Raw genomic sequence first — 17,757 nt, 5'->3', positions numbered from 1 at the left:
CAGTTCTGGATAATTTGTAAAGGTCAAAGAGTAGAGGCAGGAAGATTCAGAAAGAGGCTGTTGTAATAGTCCAGCCTAGAGAGGACTATAGCTCTGGAGACAGTGAGCTGCTAGGGGAAAGTGAGAAAAGGAAGAATACCTATGAGGAGGTGCAGCTGATAGTTTGTGGAAGGCACACTGACTTCTTAGAACACAAGCGTGCCACCCACACTCCGACATGAGTGGCTGTGGCACTACATACACACACACAAACAGGTCACAGATTTTAGCATCACTCTGTGGGTTGACAGCAAGGCTGTCACAGGCTGAGGCGAGCACAAAACAAAAGAGGTGATGGCTGGAACGTTTAGAATGAATCTTAACCTCTGGCATCGCTCTGGGCAACCCTCCAGACCATCGTTCTTCGCCTGCCAAGCCATTACAAAAGGGGAAAGACCATATGCAAATCAGGCTTGGTCCCACCCAAAAAGGGGTAGTCCAGCCCGAACTGCTAGGTCACATGCCTTCCTCATGAGACCACAAGCATCCCCAGACATGTTTCAGCCTTTTTGGGCATCAACAGTGAGGAGTATCTTGGGTCTCTAGGCCCGGTGCAAACAATTTGGTGAGGCCCCTTTATTTTTTGCACTTGACCATTGGCACCACAAACAAGGAAAGCAAGTAATCTCTGTTTGAGTTTATGTATGGAAGAACCCAAATATGGTTTATTATTATGACTGCAAATCACCTAAACCGAAGCCATGTTTCATGCGCAGAGACACTACGCATGCTCAGTCAGCAGGTATAGGATTTTCTGACAGATAGCAAAAACTGACGTTACACCGGCACCGCCCGCACTGATAACTGTACCTCTTCACAACTGCTGGTTAGAGACCACGACGAGACTAATGGAGCTCGTTGAGTGCTACCAGGCCACGCGGGTGGACCTGCATAATCAAGTCTTTTCAAAACACCAATGAGAGTTTGCCTGTTACTATTTGACACCTGTGGTGTATGTACCATTAAGGAGACACACGCGGCCGAGTGATGTAACTCGGCCGCGTGTTAGTTAGTAAAGGGGGCGTGTCATGTCAGCGCCAGTGTGCCTGTGGAGCCCGGACAAGAAGCAGTGTGTCCTGTGTGCTCTGTTGGCTGTCGGGGCTCACAGGGTGCCTGATGAGCATCACGGCACAACACAACATTGGCGACGAGGTTGCTCTGCTGCATGAACCCACTGGACCAGTGCAGTGGTGATTTTTCGAGCGCGGCTTGTTAGCATAATGCCGCTGGGTCGGCGAACATAAGGCGGACGTCAGCCATTTTTTTTAACATGTGGTGGAGAAGGTTGCGGCTCCCTCGTGGACAGCTTGTGCGCCTACCACGAAATTTTTAAAACCCCCACCGTGGGGATATTTTGCTCACCTGCACAGAAAACACTGGTGCTCCTGAACCTTTAATCATCGGATGACAAGATGAGGGGAAGGGAGAGGCCTAGTAGAAAAATAAAATCGCCAACTTTCAAAGTGATCAGTGGACTGGGAAGAACACGGTTACTAGTCTGTTTTTGAACAAGGCAATGTCAGTCCCAGCTCATGGAGTCGCTCTAGGGTCTTCACCAGTGTGGCTTGTCAGCACGCTCAATTATTGTGTGGCAGATTCTTGGACCCTTTGGTATTCCATTGTTAGTTGCGGCCCTGTGCGGTCACCAACATGGACAACCAGCAAGAAAATGGTCCAGCTGGTGGAAATACACAACCAGGGCTAGTAGCCCCAGAGGGAGTCCGTGTTCCACGCCAGTGGGGGGTACTAAAACTGATGCCCAAATTTGACATTTCTGGGACCCCATTGAGCCTAGGGCCAAGGCTAAAACTTTGAATTGACCATCTGGACATGTTTTTCAGGGTCACGATCAAGGTGACCACGCTACAGTAATCTGCAGGCCCGGCGGTTCATCACATTTTTCAGTCTCTGCAACCGGTCAATGACTCTTATGAGGAAAATCTGACTTAAACAATTCTACCATGATAGTCCATCTGAATCACAAGACATCACTGGCCTACGACCTCCATCTCAATTTTCGATCCACTGTGTACCAACTCTGCAGAGTCAACCACCTTCGAACAGGCTCTACTTAAGAAAATAGCTGAAATCGAGCTGAATGTACCTTTTGTCCATGCCAACTGCACTAAAACACAGTTGGCAGCATTGACGACTCTGGCCAACAATGAAGCTTTAACCATCAAACCTGCAGATAAAGGCAGAGCTACTGTACTCATAAACACCTCCGACTATAACAATATGGTCGAGACATTATTGCAGGACAGAACTAGCTACTGCATTCTTCCTAGAGATCCCACCAACCAACTTAGGAATATGATCAACAATGTTGTAGAGGGGTGGGCGTGGCCAGCAGCCATCCGATGAGGACGTGAGCCCGTGCTGCTCCCGCGCCACTGGCCTCATCCTGTTAAATCCTGCTAAAATATATATCCGAGCTGAACCCTGAAATACTCCAGCGGTGTGTGAGACTCTCCTGCACCGAATCGCGGTGCTCCGACGCAAATCCGTACAAGGAATCGCCGTCCAGATCGAGTGGAAGTTGCAGGAACCGTGACAAGTGTTGGGCCCAAGATGGCCGCCATGACTGCGAGCGCGCACTAACTGTCGACCGGCGGCCGGCGCACGCTCCACCGGGCCCTGCAGTCAACATCCTGACCGCGACGGCGGGGCGCTACTGTGGTCGCAGGCCCAGCCCACCTGGCGAGAACCCAATCGAACCGGGGCCTGAAGAGGGCCCGGGGCGAGAAACCCGGCGTGTCAGTGTTGGCACGGAGGAAGACACAGCGTACCGGCTGATGATCCGACTAGCGCGCCCCCTACAACAGAGACGTGGACCCGCTGATCGAGGCCTGATACATCCGGCGATGTGGTAAGGAGAGGGGAAGGTGGGATAGAGAGTGCTGGTGAACCGCCTTCCCTCCCCCCACGGGCAAAGGGCCTCCAGACGAAGCCGTGATCCCCACCTGCGCCTGCTGTGGCCGCTACCAGGAGATAGAACTACAGAACTGCTGAAAGTGGGGCTAACAGATATTGTTTGGTCAAGGGAATGGTTATGCCAGCATAGATATCCGCCGGTCGCAGCGGGCCCAGCACCACCATTAGTGCCTACCCCCAGCACCAGCCGGACCCCCCACCCCAGGGACCAGACACCAGCACACTGCAACAGTACCACGCCAAACAGAAATGGGTAAGGAGAAGCCCAGGAAAACATCCACACAGAGCAGGATCGAGCAGTATGCAGCGATGCCAGCACCCCGCTCACCAGAGAGGCCACCGCCGGTCGACCCGGACCATGTGGATAATATTTCCTTAAAAGATATCATGAGTGCCATCACCAACTCCAGGACCTCGATGGAAAAAAAGATGGACAGCATCGGTGCAGACGTGTCCCTGCTACGCCATGATCTGCAAAAGCTGACCTCCCGTACGGGAGAGGCAGAGGCGCGAATCTCTGAAACCGAGGATGGCCTGCGAGGCGTAAATAGGCATGTGGCGAGTATGCTAGCATGGATAAAGACCCTGGAGGCAAGAGTGGACGATAGCGAGGGTAGATCCCAGCGCAATAATATCCGCATAATCGCCCTGCCCGAAAAAGCCGAAGGGGAATGCATGGAACTTTTCCTTGAGGACTGGTTGACGAATATTTATGACGGAGAGGCATTCTCTAAATTCTTCTCTATCGAGCGGGCCCATCGCATCCCAGCTGGCAAAGTGATACCAGGAGCTACACCACGCACAGTAATTGCCAGGTTTCTGAACTATAGGGACAGAGACACGGTACTCCAACTGGCAAGATCGAAGGGCACGGTCACATTCAACGGATCCAAAATAGCCTTCTTCCCCGATTTCACCAAAGAAGTTCAGAAAGCACGACAGTCATTTGACCCACTTAAGAAACGTCTACAATCAGTGGGTGTCAAATATGGACTGCTCTTCCCGGCCCAACTCAAGATATTCCATGGGGGCACGACCGTGCACTTCACCGACCCCAGAGAGGCGTGGAACTGGGCCGAACGGCACATAGAAGGGGACTGGAACACGGAGGGGAGAAGGAGAGATAGACGCAATAGTCCTCGCCCAGAACGCCCGTCAGAGCAGGGCCAACAGCAATGTCCACAACCAGGAAGCCCGCTGCGGGGAGAAATATGAACTGGGAGCAGTTTTGGGCAGAAAGCCGAAGCTACTGAGCCTAGGAGCACCACAAAATCTCTAACCCCCCACGCCGACCAACGCACGGAATACAACCAGGCCAGTGGCCGAACAGCCACCCGCCCCACGAGCAAAGACTAAAACCAAAGAAGTCCGCGACAGCATCACGGACAGTTGTGTAAGCTAAGAAGTTCATATGCCACCGAGAGTGGCTTAGTTAAGGTTTACTTGTTCTGTTTAAATTTCGGGCGACAGATACTCCAGGTTGGGTGGGAGTATAGGGAGGGGGGTTAGGCAACACTAGCGGGGCAGTAGATGCCTTCAGGGGAACGAGAGATGGAGCAAGGGGGCGGGGGAGTTCTTACCCTTGTTCTGGGTTTTGTTTTTATTTTTGTTCATGTATGGTCCGACAACACTAAATACTCACTCCTACAAACCTGCGTCTCACGGCGAAACAATAGTTCGTGCATCTTCCCGGAATCCTACACATACTGCTCAACAGCAACCCACCCCCCAACCAGATGACGAATGATAGATTTGATACGAAATCATTACGTCTCCTGACTTGGAATGTCAATGGGCTGGGTAGTGGGATAAAACGCAGACTTGTCACCCAAGCATTAAACAGGCAAGCGCCGGATGTGGCGTTGCTCACAGAAACACACCTAGCGGGCACCACATGCAACTTATTTAAACGTGGTAACTATCCTACAGCACTGCACTCGGGTTTTACTTCAGGCTCCAGAGGGGTCCTCATACTGATCCATAAGAAGCTGCCGCTGACACTGTCCAGTGTGTCCCAGGACACGGAAGGCAGATTCGTGCATATGACAGGAACCCTATGGAATCGAACCATAACAATACTAGCTGTGTATGCACCACCCACGCTGTTGCCAAATCTCATAGAAGAAATAACCCCCCTAATAGTACAAGATTCCTCAGATACACTAATCCTTGGTGGAGACTTTAACGATGTTATGAACCTGGGTATGGATCGTACACACCTAAGGGGCAGGAATCCTGACACGCACACTAGGCTAGCCACCTTCATATCAGCACTGGGACTGAGGGATGTATGGCGTGACCTTCACCCCGAGGGGCGAGAATACTCTTACCACTCAGGCGCCCATGCTTCCCTCTCTAGACTGGACTATTTTTTCGTCCCAGCCACAGAGGTGCATAGAGTACTTAGTGCCACACTACTTCCACGCGGCATCTCTGACCACTCGCCCCTACTAATAGAACTGTCAACGTCAAGGCCTATTCCTCCACCTTCATGGCGCCTTAACAACTATTACTTAGGCTTCCCGGAGCTTGTAGAGCGTATTCAAGAAACCACAACCAATTACTTTGAACTGAACGCTGGGTCAATTGATGACCCAAGCCTGCTGTGGGAGGCGTACAAGCCGGTATTGCGGGGAGAGATTATCTCCTGGACAACGGCGCACAAAAAGGCTCAAATGCAAAAAGTAAATGAGGCTGAAGAACAGGTGGGACGTGCAGAACGCGCACATCTGGCGCGAGACCTGCCTGAAACGAACCGAGCACTGGTCCTTGCCCAAAAAAAAAAGCACAATGTAGCCCTAGACAACGCTAAACAGGCGCACACCACGATGCGCGCCAGACTGTATGAGACTGGAGATAAGGCGGGTAAATTGTTAGCCTGGCTGGAGCGCAGGGATGAAGGGCACAGGTCAGGATGATCACACCCGACAATTCGGAACCACTGTGGACAGATCAGGCTATCGCAGAAGGCTTTGCAACATACTATGCAACGCTCTATGGGTCACCGGAAGCCCCCACTAACCTCTCCGTGTTGAACGGGATCACCCTTCCCAGCCTAACGGACACACAGAGAGATCTACTGGAAGCAACCATTACTGAAGAGGAACTAGGGGTGGCCATGCTACTACTACATCCCGGGAAAACACCGGGGCCGAACGGCTTCCCGGTGGAGACATGGAAAAGGATAGAACCAAGTGCAATACTTCCGCATCTCCTGCAGATGTACACACATTCGAGGGAGCAAGGACAGCTTCCCCCAGACCTAAGAAGAGCGACTATAATAGTGATCCCCAAGCCAGATAAGCCACCAGAGAAATGTAGTTCGTACAGGCCGATTTCGTTAATCAACACCGAGACCAAAATCCTGGCGAAAGCATTAGCAAATCGCCTGCAGAAAGTTATCCTGTCACTTATACACCCAGACCAGTGTGGCTTTATGCCCCTGAGGTCTACGCGTATGAACATACACAGACTGCACGCTGCACTCGAAAAATCCTCCCTATTGCGGGGTCCCCTGGCGCTTCTAGCAATAGATTTTGAGAAAGCTTTCGATTCGGTGCACTGACCAGCACTGTGGGAAATAATGCGTCGAATGGGTTTTGGTGACCAATTCTTGGGATGGGTGCAGCTGCTATACAAGTCCCCAGAGGCCGTGACCAGAGTAAATGGGTGGCTCTCGCAGCCGTTCAAACTGGGCAAGGGGACACGACAGGGGTGCCCCTTGTCTGCAATGCTTTTTGCGCTTGCCATAGAGCCGTTAGCGATTCTATTACGAGAATCACAAACGTGGAAGGGCTTCCGGTGGACAGAAGACTGGGAGGATAAGGTCACACTGTACGCGGACGACCTGCTCCTGTATCTATCAGACCCCACAACCTCTTGTCCTGCAGTGATATGCTTACTGAAGGAATATGAATCCTTTAGTGGTTTGAAGGTAAACTGGTCGAAGTCCACACTATTCCCACTGAGAGAGACGGGTAGTGTAGAGATACAGATCTGCCCCTTTCGTATAGAAGTTGACCAGTTTCGCTACCTGGGGGTTCAGATAACGACGAATCTAAACGAGTACGTAGAAAATAACCTCCACCCAATCATAAACCGTTTTGCAGAGGACGTCAAACACTGGAACGCCCTGCCATCGACCCTACTGGGGAGAGCAGCACTATTTAAGATGATGGCACTACCTAGATTCCTGTACATACTCCAAAACGCCCCGTTACACATCCCCAGACGGGAGTTTCATAGAATCGACAGAATCCTCCGGAAACTCCTGTGGAACAATGGACACCCGAGAATGGCGCTCCACATCCTGCAGCGCTCCTTTTGGGAGGGAGGAATAGGATTGCCGCGTATACAGACGTACTATTGGGCGAGTCAGATGGCAGTGATAAATGACCTATTACACGGCAACCCCTCGCTACCCCACATTAAATCTGATACCCTAGATGGAGCAAGCATAACCCCACTATAGTCCCTATACCAGAAAACTAATAGCAACACCACCAAAACAATGGCTACTCACCGTGCATTAATCTGGGCAGAGGCGCATAAACACATAAACTGTGAGGGGAAAACCACACCGGTACAGCCACTGTGGGTAAATAAACACATCCCTGAGCTGGACAGGCTCCCAAAATGGCGAAACTGGGTAACTGCGGGAATAACAAAAGTGGGAGATGTGATTCGGGACGGGGGAATTGTGACATTCGAGAGGTTGGTGGAGGAGTTTAACCTCCCTGTCACTGACCGATACCGGCATATGCAATTAAGTCATGCTCTACAGCGGTACTTGCCTGACCTACGAGACATGGCAGACTGCACCCCCATAGAGAGGAACCTGGTACTAGATAGTATAGACGCCAAAATCACCTCAGTGATGTACAATGTTCTCACCTCGTTCGCCACACCGGAGCTATCGAGTCTAAAATCTAAATGGGAGAGGGATGTGGGAGAAATACTGCCTGAAGACTGGATAACAATCCTAATGTACCCGAGGGAAACGGCCATTTCGGCCAGATTACGCCTTGTCCAGCTCAAAATACTGCATAGAGTCTATTACCCACGGGTTGCATTGTACAGATGGGGTAAAACCACAGACCCGAATTGCCTGCGCTGCCACCAGGAAGAGGGCACCTTTTTCCACATCATATGGGACTGTCCACGCATCACGCTATACTGGCAACACTGCTGCGACACACTTAGTAAGGTACTGGGTCGGGCTGTGCCCAGAGATCCGAAATTGATGTTGTTGGGTGTCGAGGAAGAGGGTGAGATGTCTCGCACCGACAAGCTACTGTTTGCAACCACCACGGCACTGATCAAGCGCAACATTGGCAAGCTATGGGGCTCGAATGTAACCCCTGTGCATGCACAATGGTTAGATGATGATTGCGATGGAGCGAAGAGTATATGCGGCCAGAGGATGCCCTGGGAAAGCGGGGAAAATATGGGAAAAGTGGGAGAACGCACAATAAAACTATTGTACGACATAGGCCGGTGGCCAGTATGTAATGGCAAAGCAAGAGTGCACAAGTATTTGTTAACATATCCTCAAGTTGTTGAAAGACGGACCATATTTTCTCTTATGATGTTATTGTTGGTTGGACCCCCTCAGGGTCACTGTTCTTTTTGTGTATTATGTAATAAAATCAATAAAATTGTTTGATCAAAAAAAAAAAACAATGTTGTAGAGGAAGCTGAGGCAGAAGGATTCATTAGTTCGAGAGAAGCAGCATTCCTCACGCCAGCACATCAACGAGTTCCGGCTTTTATGCAATGCCCAAAATTCATTAGGGCCTCAATCCACCACCAGGACACCCAATAGTCTTGGGCGTTCAATCTATACTCAAACTGCTGTTGCAGTTTGTTGACTTCTTCATTAAGAATGAGGTACCCAAGATGCGAGTCTATATCAAGGACTCCACAGCTATGCTTATTTTGTTGGACACCCTGAAATTTGACAAAGAGACTGAATGGTTGGTCACCATGGATATCGAGTCCCTTTATACCAAAATCCCCCAACAGGCGACTCTATCCATGGTGAGACGCAGTTTAGAATCAGGTATCAATTTACACAGTATATTGATACCAGGATGCTTGCATAAACTCTCTTCCCTCTCTCACAAACTTTTCAGTTCTCTCTGCGGGTGAATCTATGCCCACCTTCTCCTCATCCCTTGCTTCTAGTCTTGATCAACCTTACCCTCTTTCTTCTTTTCAGCCTACTCGCAAACCTGCCCAACCCTGGCTTTCTCCCCATCTCTGTTTTCTTCGTTGCCTTGAAAGGCGCTGGTGCAAACTTCGATCTCCTGCTAATCGCACTACCTATTTTTCTTATCATACTCTCAACGTCAACTGTATTAATTCTGCTAAATGCACTTATTTCTCTGATCTTCTCCATAGTCAAACTACTCACCCTCTGCATCTTTTTCAAACTTTAACTCGCCTTCTTTCTCCTCCAACACCTGATCCTTCTATTAATTCATCCTTATCTGCATCTGATTTTGCTAATTTTTTCTCCTCTAAAGTTCTCTCCTCACTGCAGGACATTCTATCGTCACCTTCTTATAACTTTTCCCCCTTATCTTTCCCTACTCATTCTATCACTGTTTCAAACGTCGCCCCTGTTTCTGATTGTGATGTGGCTCTTCTCCTGGCCAAAGTGCACCCCACTGCTGCCCCCACTGGCTCCAATCCTTCTTTACTCATTCCTAAAATCTACCCGCTTCTGGTACCCTTTCTTGGCTCCTTTTTTAATATCTGTCTCTCCACTTCTACATTTCCCTCTGCTTTCAAACATGCAAATATTATTCCTATCCTAAATAAACCTACATCTAATCCCCTTCTTGGTTCAAACATCCGTCCTAAATCTCTATTACCTTTTTAATCTAAGCTTCTTGAGCATCTTGTTTACTTACAAATCCCTACATTCGTGTCTGGCCTATCTCTTCTTCCTCTTACTCAATCTGGCTTTCGTCCCCGTCATTCCACTGAAACAGCTTTGACTTGCGCGCTTAACTCTCTTCTTACAGTTCGCTACTCTAAACACTCTTCTGTTCTTATTCTTCTTGACCTGCTGCTTTTGACACTGTGGATCATTCTTTGCTTCTGGATTCTCTCTCTTCCTTTGGTCTTCGTGGTTCTGTTCTATCGTGGTTTTCATCTAACTTATCTAAGCGTACTTTTGCTGTCTCCTAGGGTGGTAACACTTCGCCATCTTTTCCCCTTGATCATGGTGTTCCTCAAGGTTCAGTCCTTGGTCCTTTTCTATTCTCCTTATATACTTCTCTTCTTGCCCCTATAACTTCTTCTTTTGGACTATCACACCATTTCTATGCTGACGAAAGTCAGCTTTTTCGCTCATTTTCATCTTTTACGCCTCTGATATTCATCGTACTCTCACAACTTGCCTTTCTGCCATTAAATCCTGTTTTGACCTCCCATTTCCTTACTTTAAATGCTGCAGAGACTGAAGTCCTATTCTTTCCTGCTAACACTCTCTTGCCACAGTGTCCTCCCTCTTCTATCTCTTTTCCTCCTTCCAGTCCATCTATCTCTCCTACTGCCCGTAATCTTGGTCTTTACTTTGATTCTAATTTTACCTTTACCTATCACATTTCCCTTAGAGCTCGCGCCTGTCAATTTCATCTCTACAATATTCGCAGAATCCACCCTTTTCTCACTTTTCACAACACAAAACGTATTATATCTTCGTAAATTTTCTCTCGACTATTCTATTATTCTGTCATGTTCTTTGTTCTTCCTTGTTCATGTCTTGCTCCTCTTAAATCAATCTACCATTTTTCTATTTGCTTCTTTCTTATTGGGACTCGATCTCTTCTCTTGCCTCACTTGGCTGGCCAGTCTTTCTGCTCTCAGCTTGAATTTAACTTTCTTTGCCTAGTCTTTAAATCCCTTTACGGACTTGACCCGGCTTACCTTGCATCTCGCCTTTCATTTTATTCTCCTTCTCGTTCTCTCCGTTCCTCCGGTCCTTTTAGATTGAATGTTCCCCGTCCCCCTTGTGCTCAATCCTGCGTTCGTTCTTTCCAGCTCCTTGCTCCTCTTCATTGCAACATGCTGCCTCTGTCTCTTCATTCCATTACTTCTTACTCCTTGTTCCATTCCACTTTAAAAACTCACCTGCTTCACTCCTCTGATTGATTGTTACCGGCAGTATCGGAACCCCGATATGCATTGCTGATTTTATGTACCGCTGACTTTTTATGTAAAGCGCTTTGGACAAAGGTGCTATATAAAGCACAATAAAATACAAATACCCTCCATACAGTTGGTTGAACTGGCGCTCACCAAACATTTCTTTTTGTGCAATGAGGTTTTCTACCAACAATTATTGGGGGCCGCAATGGGGTCTACCTTTGCCCCTAGCTTGGCAAATCTCTATGTGAATGCCTTCGAGATAAACCATGTATACCATGACAACAACCCCTTTCTGAGACATATATAAATCTGGCGCTGATAAATCAACAGCATTTCTATGATCTTCAAAGGTACAGAACAAGAACTCCAATCATTTTCATCTTTGGACCAATACATGCAATGCACATTTAAAGTTCAGCAATGGACGGCTATGCTCCAAGGTCTACAAGAAACAGACTGACTGAAACTCGCAGCTTACTTATTCCAGCTACCAACCGAGAGCCCTGCGAGACAATCTGCCCTTTGGCCAGTTTCTGCGATACAGACAACTGTGTACGAAAACGAAAGATTTTGTGACACAAGCGAAAAGCCTGAAAACTCAGTTGGCCAAACAAGGCTATCCTAAAAAAAATCATCAATATGACATGCAAGATAGCACACAACATTCCAAGGCAGATTACCATACAACAACAGCTGAAACCACCCAAGCAGGAGAAGATTACAGCAGTCCTCAGCTACTCGCCGCTAGTTTACAGAATCAAAAAGGAGATCAAGACACTCTGGTCCATTCTAAATACAGGTGACCACTCCCTTCCAGAACCTGCATTTGCTTTCAAACGCAGACCCAACTTCAGGGACAAACTGGTAAAACCTCTACCTGATGTAAAACCTAGCCAAGACTACACTCAACCCACTCTGTGGAATAGTGATCCGCCAACAGTACCTGCTCCTTGTGGCATTTGTTCTATGTTTATCAAAACACAACGCAGCACTGAAATTGATATCGGGCTCAGTACACTGTGGATACAGCGATCCTTCACGAACTGCAATACCTCAGGAGTCATATACCTCATTACCTGTCTATGTAATCTACGGTATGTGAGCATGACCGTTAGGGCCGTTAAGAAAAGAATGATTGAACATAGGTCATGTTTGCGAACCAAGAAACTAACTGCCCCGCTTGTGACCTATTTTGTAGGAGCAGGGCACGGGCCGGAAGAGTTCCGGTGCACTATAATAGAGAAAATCCAATTACCAAGAAGAAGTGGCAATTTCCAGAATATCTTGCTAAAAAGGGAGCAAAACTGGATTTTCAGAGTTGATACCCATAATATCAGGTTGAATGAACAAATCCAGTGGAATGAGCTAGCAGTACTTTAGACAGATATCTATGTAATGAGACATCACCAAGGGCCGCTGACTAGGCCCCGTCCCAATCCTGGTTTGTGATGCCCTGAGCTCCAGGGTATCAGAGTCAGGAAGAATGACCCCTGCCATGCTATGAAATTTCTGTGTTACAATATGAGACAGTGCCACCTTTGGTGGGCCCCCTCAGGTCATTCACCTGATTTGACAGAGTCTGGAACAACTAAGCATGACCCCGGCCATGTCATGAGACTCCTGCGTTGTGACAATGTATTTATTTTATTTATTTATTCGTATTTTTAAAGCGCACATCAGCCCTGGGGCATCGTGGTGCTGTTACATGTATACATTACTGGTTACAAAGGAAAGCTTGGTTACATTGAGATTTGCGTTACGTTTTCATTTTAGGGTTCACATTTGTAAATAGAGGGAGTATATAATTACATTGTGGAACATCATAGGATTACAAGCACATGTAAGCATATATAATGTGGGAGGCTGGATGAGAAAGGCTGGATAGTAAGGATATGGGGAGGGTTATAGGAAAAGTGTGGTTTTGAGGGATTTTCGAAAGGCAAGTAGGGAGGGTTATGCTCTGAGTGCGTTGGGGAGGGCATTCCATAGTTTAGGGAATATGTGGGGGAAGCCAATGCCGTCGGGGTTGGCTCTTTTTATGGAGGGTACGCAGAGTTGGTTGGCAACGTGGCCTCTTGCAGGGCGGGTGGAGATGTTTCTGGTAATGGTCTCTGATAAGTAGGATGAGGTGGATAGATTGATGCATTTGTGTGTGAGGGTGAGAATTTTGAAGTTAATTCTTTCCTTGACTGGGAGCCAGAGGGCTTTGCGTCTGGCCTGGGAGATATGGTCATATTTAGGAATGTGTAGGGCTGTTCGGAGTGTGTTGTCTTGTGTTTATTTGGAGCCTGCTGATGTTTTTTGAGGAGGTGCCTGCCAGGATAGCATTGCAATAATCGAGTTTGGCTCCTATATTGGCTCTGGCTATGGATAAGCAGTTTTGAGTGGTCAGAAAGCGTTTTATGGCAGTTATAAGTTTAGTGGTGTGTGCAGAGGCAGAGGAGATGGCGCCGACCTGTCTTGACATTGAGAGAGTGGAGTCTAAGTAGACCCAAGGGTCTTGACAGCTGTAGAAACTGGTATGATAGTGTGGTCAATGGTGAAATGAGTGTATTTGGTGACGAGTTTGGAGAGAGTTTCCTTGGGGCCCAGGATGATGATCTCAGTTTTTTCCCCATTTAAGCAGAGACCATTGATGGCCATCCAGGTTTGAATGGTGGCATATATATGGAGGAGGGTTTCTGCATCATGGTTGTGTTTTCCAGTAAGTGGGAGGAGGACCTGGGTGTCACGGCATAGTTGGTGTACGCTATGCCAAGCGCATCCAACAGGTCAAAGAGGGGTTTGGTGAGAAGGTTATAGAGGGAAGGACAGTGCAGGAGCCTTGGGGACTCCACAGTTGATGGTGGTGGGGGCTGCATTGGCTAAGTCAGAGTAGACCTTCATAACCCTTCCTTCTAGGAAGGAGGTTATCCAGGAGTTGGCTTTGTCAGAGAAGTGGGCAGCATTGGATAGGTGGAAGGTGAGGATATCGTGGTCCACAAGATCAAACGCAGCGGAGAGATCGAGGAGGAGCAGGAGTGCAGGTTTGCCCGTGTCCATTATTTTAGTGATTTGGTTCTTAAGATCTAGGAGTGCGGTTTCTGTGTCATAGTCTTTACGGAAGCCTGATTGTCTTCTTCCTAAAATGGAATTGGATTCCAGATATTGTTGGATTTGGATGTGGGCAGCTTTATCCAGTATTTTGAGGAGGAAGGGAACGGTGGTTATGGGGCGGTAGTTGTTGGGACAAGCAGGGTCAAGGGTGTTTTTTTTAATGAGGGGGCGTACCCAAGCTTCTTTTAGGTCTTGTAGTACGATTCCAGAGGAGAAGGATGCATTAATGAATGCTGTGATGATAGGGGTGAGTGAGTCTGAGCATTCTTTAATGATGGTAGGGCGACAGATGTCAGCGCCTCCCCTTGGTGGGTTCTCTATATGCCGTTCTATTGATATGACAAATATATAAGGGTCCCTGCAAGTTTCCTCGAAGCCACGTCACGCTTGACGCGAACATGAAGCGATACTGGGACCATGGGTTAACAGATATCTCTGTGGTCATACACTGACGTACACACCCTCTATCTTCTGCTGTCTGACATTGAATTTATCCAATTAGACAATGCAATTTAATGTATTTACTAAATCAGATTACACCATTGCCGATTTGTTCACAAACAGGTGCATGCACGCGTTTATCCCGTTCCAAGATGGCGGGCGGGATACTCAGTTACAATAGGATCGCACTCCGTGATGCACACATAAGTTATCCATGTACTGTTCGGAAGAACAAACGCAGTGAAAGCTCTCACGCGTATGAAGATATGCCTGCGACACCTCAGTAACAGGTAAGAGTATTGACCGATTAAAACATAACAAATTCTGTATTTTTATGCATTTGCGTTATTTTATTCCTTGCAGAATACACCGCGCTCTCTATACTTAGGTATCAAAGACCAAATCCAGGCTCACATCGAGGCCGCTACGTAAGAGCTGAATAATTCAAATTTCCTGTTACGCACACAAAGCAAAGAATAAAAAGGTACTTTTCAACCTTAACATAATGAAGAAATTATTGCAATAATGATGGTCTAACAGATAACAATCAGCTGAGCTATACAATTATAATATTGAGCCAAACAGTCAATAGAGGTTTTCTCTCTTACTTTTATGGAAAAAGCTATGTTCAACCATTTTCAATTTAATCTTAAAAATCAACAAGGTAACTGTTAGAGTTTGTGTGAACAACAATTGTAACATGTATAATGTGGTTTTTTTTTCCAGAAGCAATATCTCTATGACTATAACAGAACAAAAACATCTTTGGGGATAAAAAAGACACTTTTGCGATTTGCTAAGTACACCAAATAAGAAAAAGAAAACGTGGAACTGTGAGCATCAAGAAAATATAGGAATCAAATATAAATCTTTTAAGAGGAACTCTGCTTAATAACAGAACCTAACAAAGGAGATCATTCACAAATACATAAAAATAACTCTCAAAGAGGAGCTGTGTATTTGGAACTGTGATTATTAATAGAATCCAGACAAAAACAAGAAAGCGTTAATTGGAACTGTGACAGACAACAGAACCCAAGTAAAGATAAATCCACAACGGCTAATCAGAATTCTGTGACCAACAACAGAATCCGGAAAAAAGTGAATTCTATGACCTACAATAGAATCCAAGGCAAAAAAGGAACCTCCTGAAGAACCGTCAGATCTATAGACGGGGAAACACGTGTTGAGGAAACAAGGAACTCAATACATGGAAAATGTGGAACTAGATACCATTGGATTCGATCTACAATACCACCAATCCATGCAAGACTATTACTGCAAGGAATAAAATAACGCAAATGCATAAATAAAGGTGCCATTTAAAAAAATACAGAATTTGTTATGTTTTAATCAATTTCATACACTGGTCAGCCTGAGGGCATTTGTATTTTGATTTAGAGCTGCCACTTCTAGCTAATTACTAACAACTCTCACAACATTGGGCACCAGTTGCCGCTAAAAGGCTGACAAATATTATTAAGAGTATTGACCGACTCTGTCCCGCACTGAGTAGCCCGCTGTGCTGGGTACAAGCCGCACAAACTGAACCTTTTTTGGTTTGTCTTTTAGGAGTAACAAAGAACATTGTAGTGCGCGCATACAAGCGACCTGCTAGATTAGACAGATTGACGATTCCAACAACATGCTTGCCTCAGCCGAGGTAAGCATGAAGATACCTCTGACTCATGATATCATGTAATGAGTCCATCAAACATGAATCTGACATTAGCCCTTGCATGAACAGATGCTGTGATAAGACACACACCCACACTGCATCTGTGATGAATCGTGGAATCCCCTACTGCTGAATAAAACACGCTCGTGACTCGGGTATGTGTAATTTCAATTTATGACCATTGCTTGCATGCCTCTAATCACATCACGGAGGTGTCTTACTGAAACAAGGTATAACAAATGAAACACTAGTGCAGGCTCACCACTGGCTTCTCTTACCCCCTCACTTCCCATTTCTGTTCCCCTTCTTTAGCCGGCTGTAACCAAAAGGACACAAGCTAGTTCCTATATTCATTGCACCCCAATTGGTTATGGGATCTAAAATACACACATTAAAAGTACAAAGTTACCATTGTGTAAGAGTGCTTCACAGGGGTAGACTCACCCCTCTGTTCTCTACCTTATGTTCCACATAGGAAACAGAGGTGTTGCCTGGATCAAATTGAAGGTCCATAGAAGGAGTGAATCCCATGACAGGAACCTTCAGTCCTGAAGAAGATGACCTAAATGACTATGGTTATTGAAACCAGTCGACCCATTTATGCATGAGCCTTCTCATGTATACAACGATGTCCAATTTAAGAGACGTGCATGTGTTTCAAAAAACTTTCTTCCGTGACTAGATAGGCCTGCAGCCTCTAGGTCTTTTTATTTTCCCTCTCTAGAGGGTTCATTGTTTTACATGATCAGAACAAGTTCTGAGATGACAGGACTACTGCTCTATTTGGTGATTAAAACATAGAGAGAAATTCCTGGTAGCAGTGCTCACCTTGTCACTCATGAAAGAAGCATAATCTAATGCATATGTGCTAGGCCCTGAAGACCCTCCGCATATGGAAACAATCACCATATACTAGTGATACGACAGACACGAGGTTCGATTTTCCAAGTACTATGGTTTAGTGCAAAAATATGCTCAGTCGGCTGACTGGGGTCTAACGTCTCGCAACGTGTGTCACCCAGACCTCGTGAGATGCAAGAGAGCGAGCATCATTCAAACAGTTACATATATACAAATAGCAAGCCTTCAAGGCACCTCAGAACCGCCCATAATGTATCTTCTTGAGCTAGGGTTCGGTGATTGCCAATTATGACAAATATGGCACATTATGACAAGTTTCTTATACTTAGCAACAGTTGCAGACATAGTTCTTAGTTGTACAGAACATAAAGCACTTGTTCAGCAAGGATATTGTATTCGCGAGAGAGACACATTCCAAAGCACGTTATCTACTAGTTTCTATTCGTGAACTAGGGGACAGCCTGTTCTAGGAAGGATCCGCGAAGGAGGACCGCTAAAAAGTATAATTCATGCTTTAACTGCCTATTGCTACAGCTTTAGTGAGACAG

At 46.7% G+C, this 17,757-nt stretch overlaps 1 long non-coding RNA gene across 1 annotated transcript in view; it reads left to right on the top strand.

The window, feature by feature from the left end:
- LOC138566322 (uncharacterized) overlaps nucleotides 1–15,984 on the top strand; it is a 203,119-nt gene extending 187,135 nt beyond the window's left edge. Inside the window, exons 4-5 of the long non-coding RNA XR_011301905.1 lie at nucleotides 14,794–15,154; nucleotides 15,397–15,984. This is a non-coding gene — a long non-coding RNA (uncharacterized lncRNA). The remainder of the gene's footprint in view (nucleotides 1–14,793; nucleotides 15,155–15,396) is intronic.
- The last annotated feature ends 1,773 nt before the right edge of the window (nucleotides 15,985–17,757 follow it).

The sequence above is a fragment of the Ambystoma mexicanum genome, chromosome 1p (genome assembly GCF_040938575.1).
Source record: "Ambystoma mexicanum isolate Mex_15411 chromosome 1p, UKY_AmexF1_1, whole genome shotgun sequence".
Lineage (NCBI taxonomy): Eukaryota > Metazoa > Chordata > Amphibia > Caudata > Ambystomatidae > Ambystoma > Ambystoma mexicanum.
Note: the sequence above shows the minus strand (reverse complement) of the source record. Positions and strands in the feature narration are given on the sequence as shown.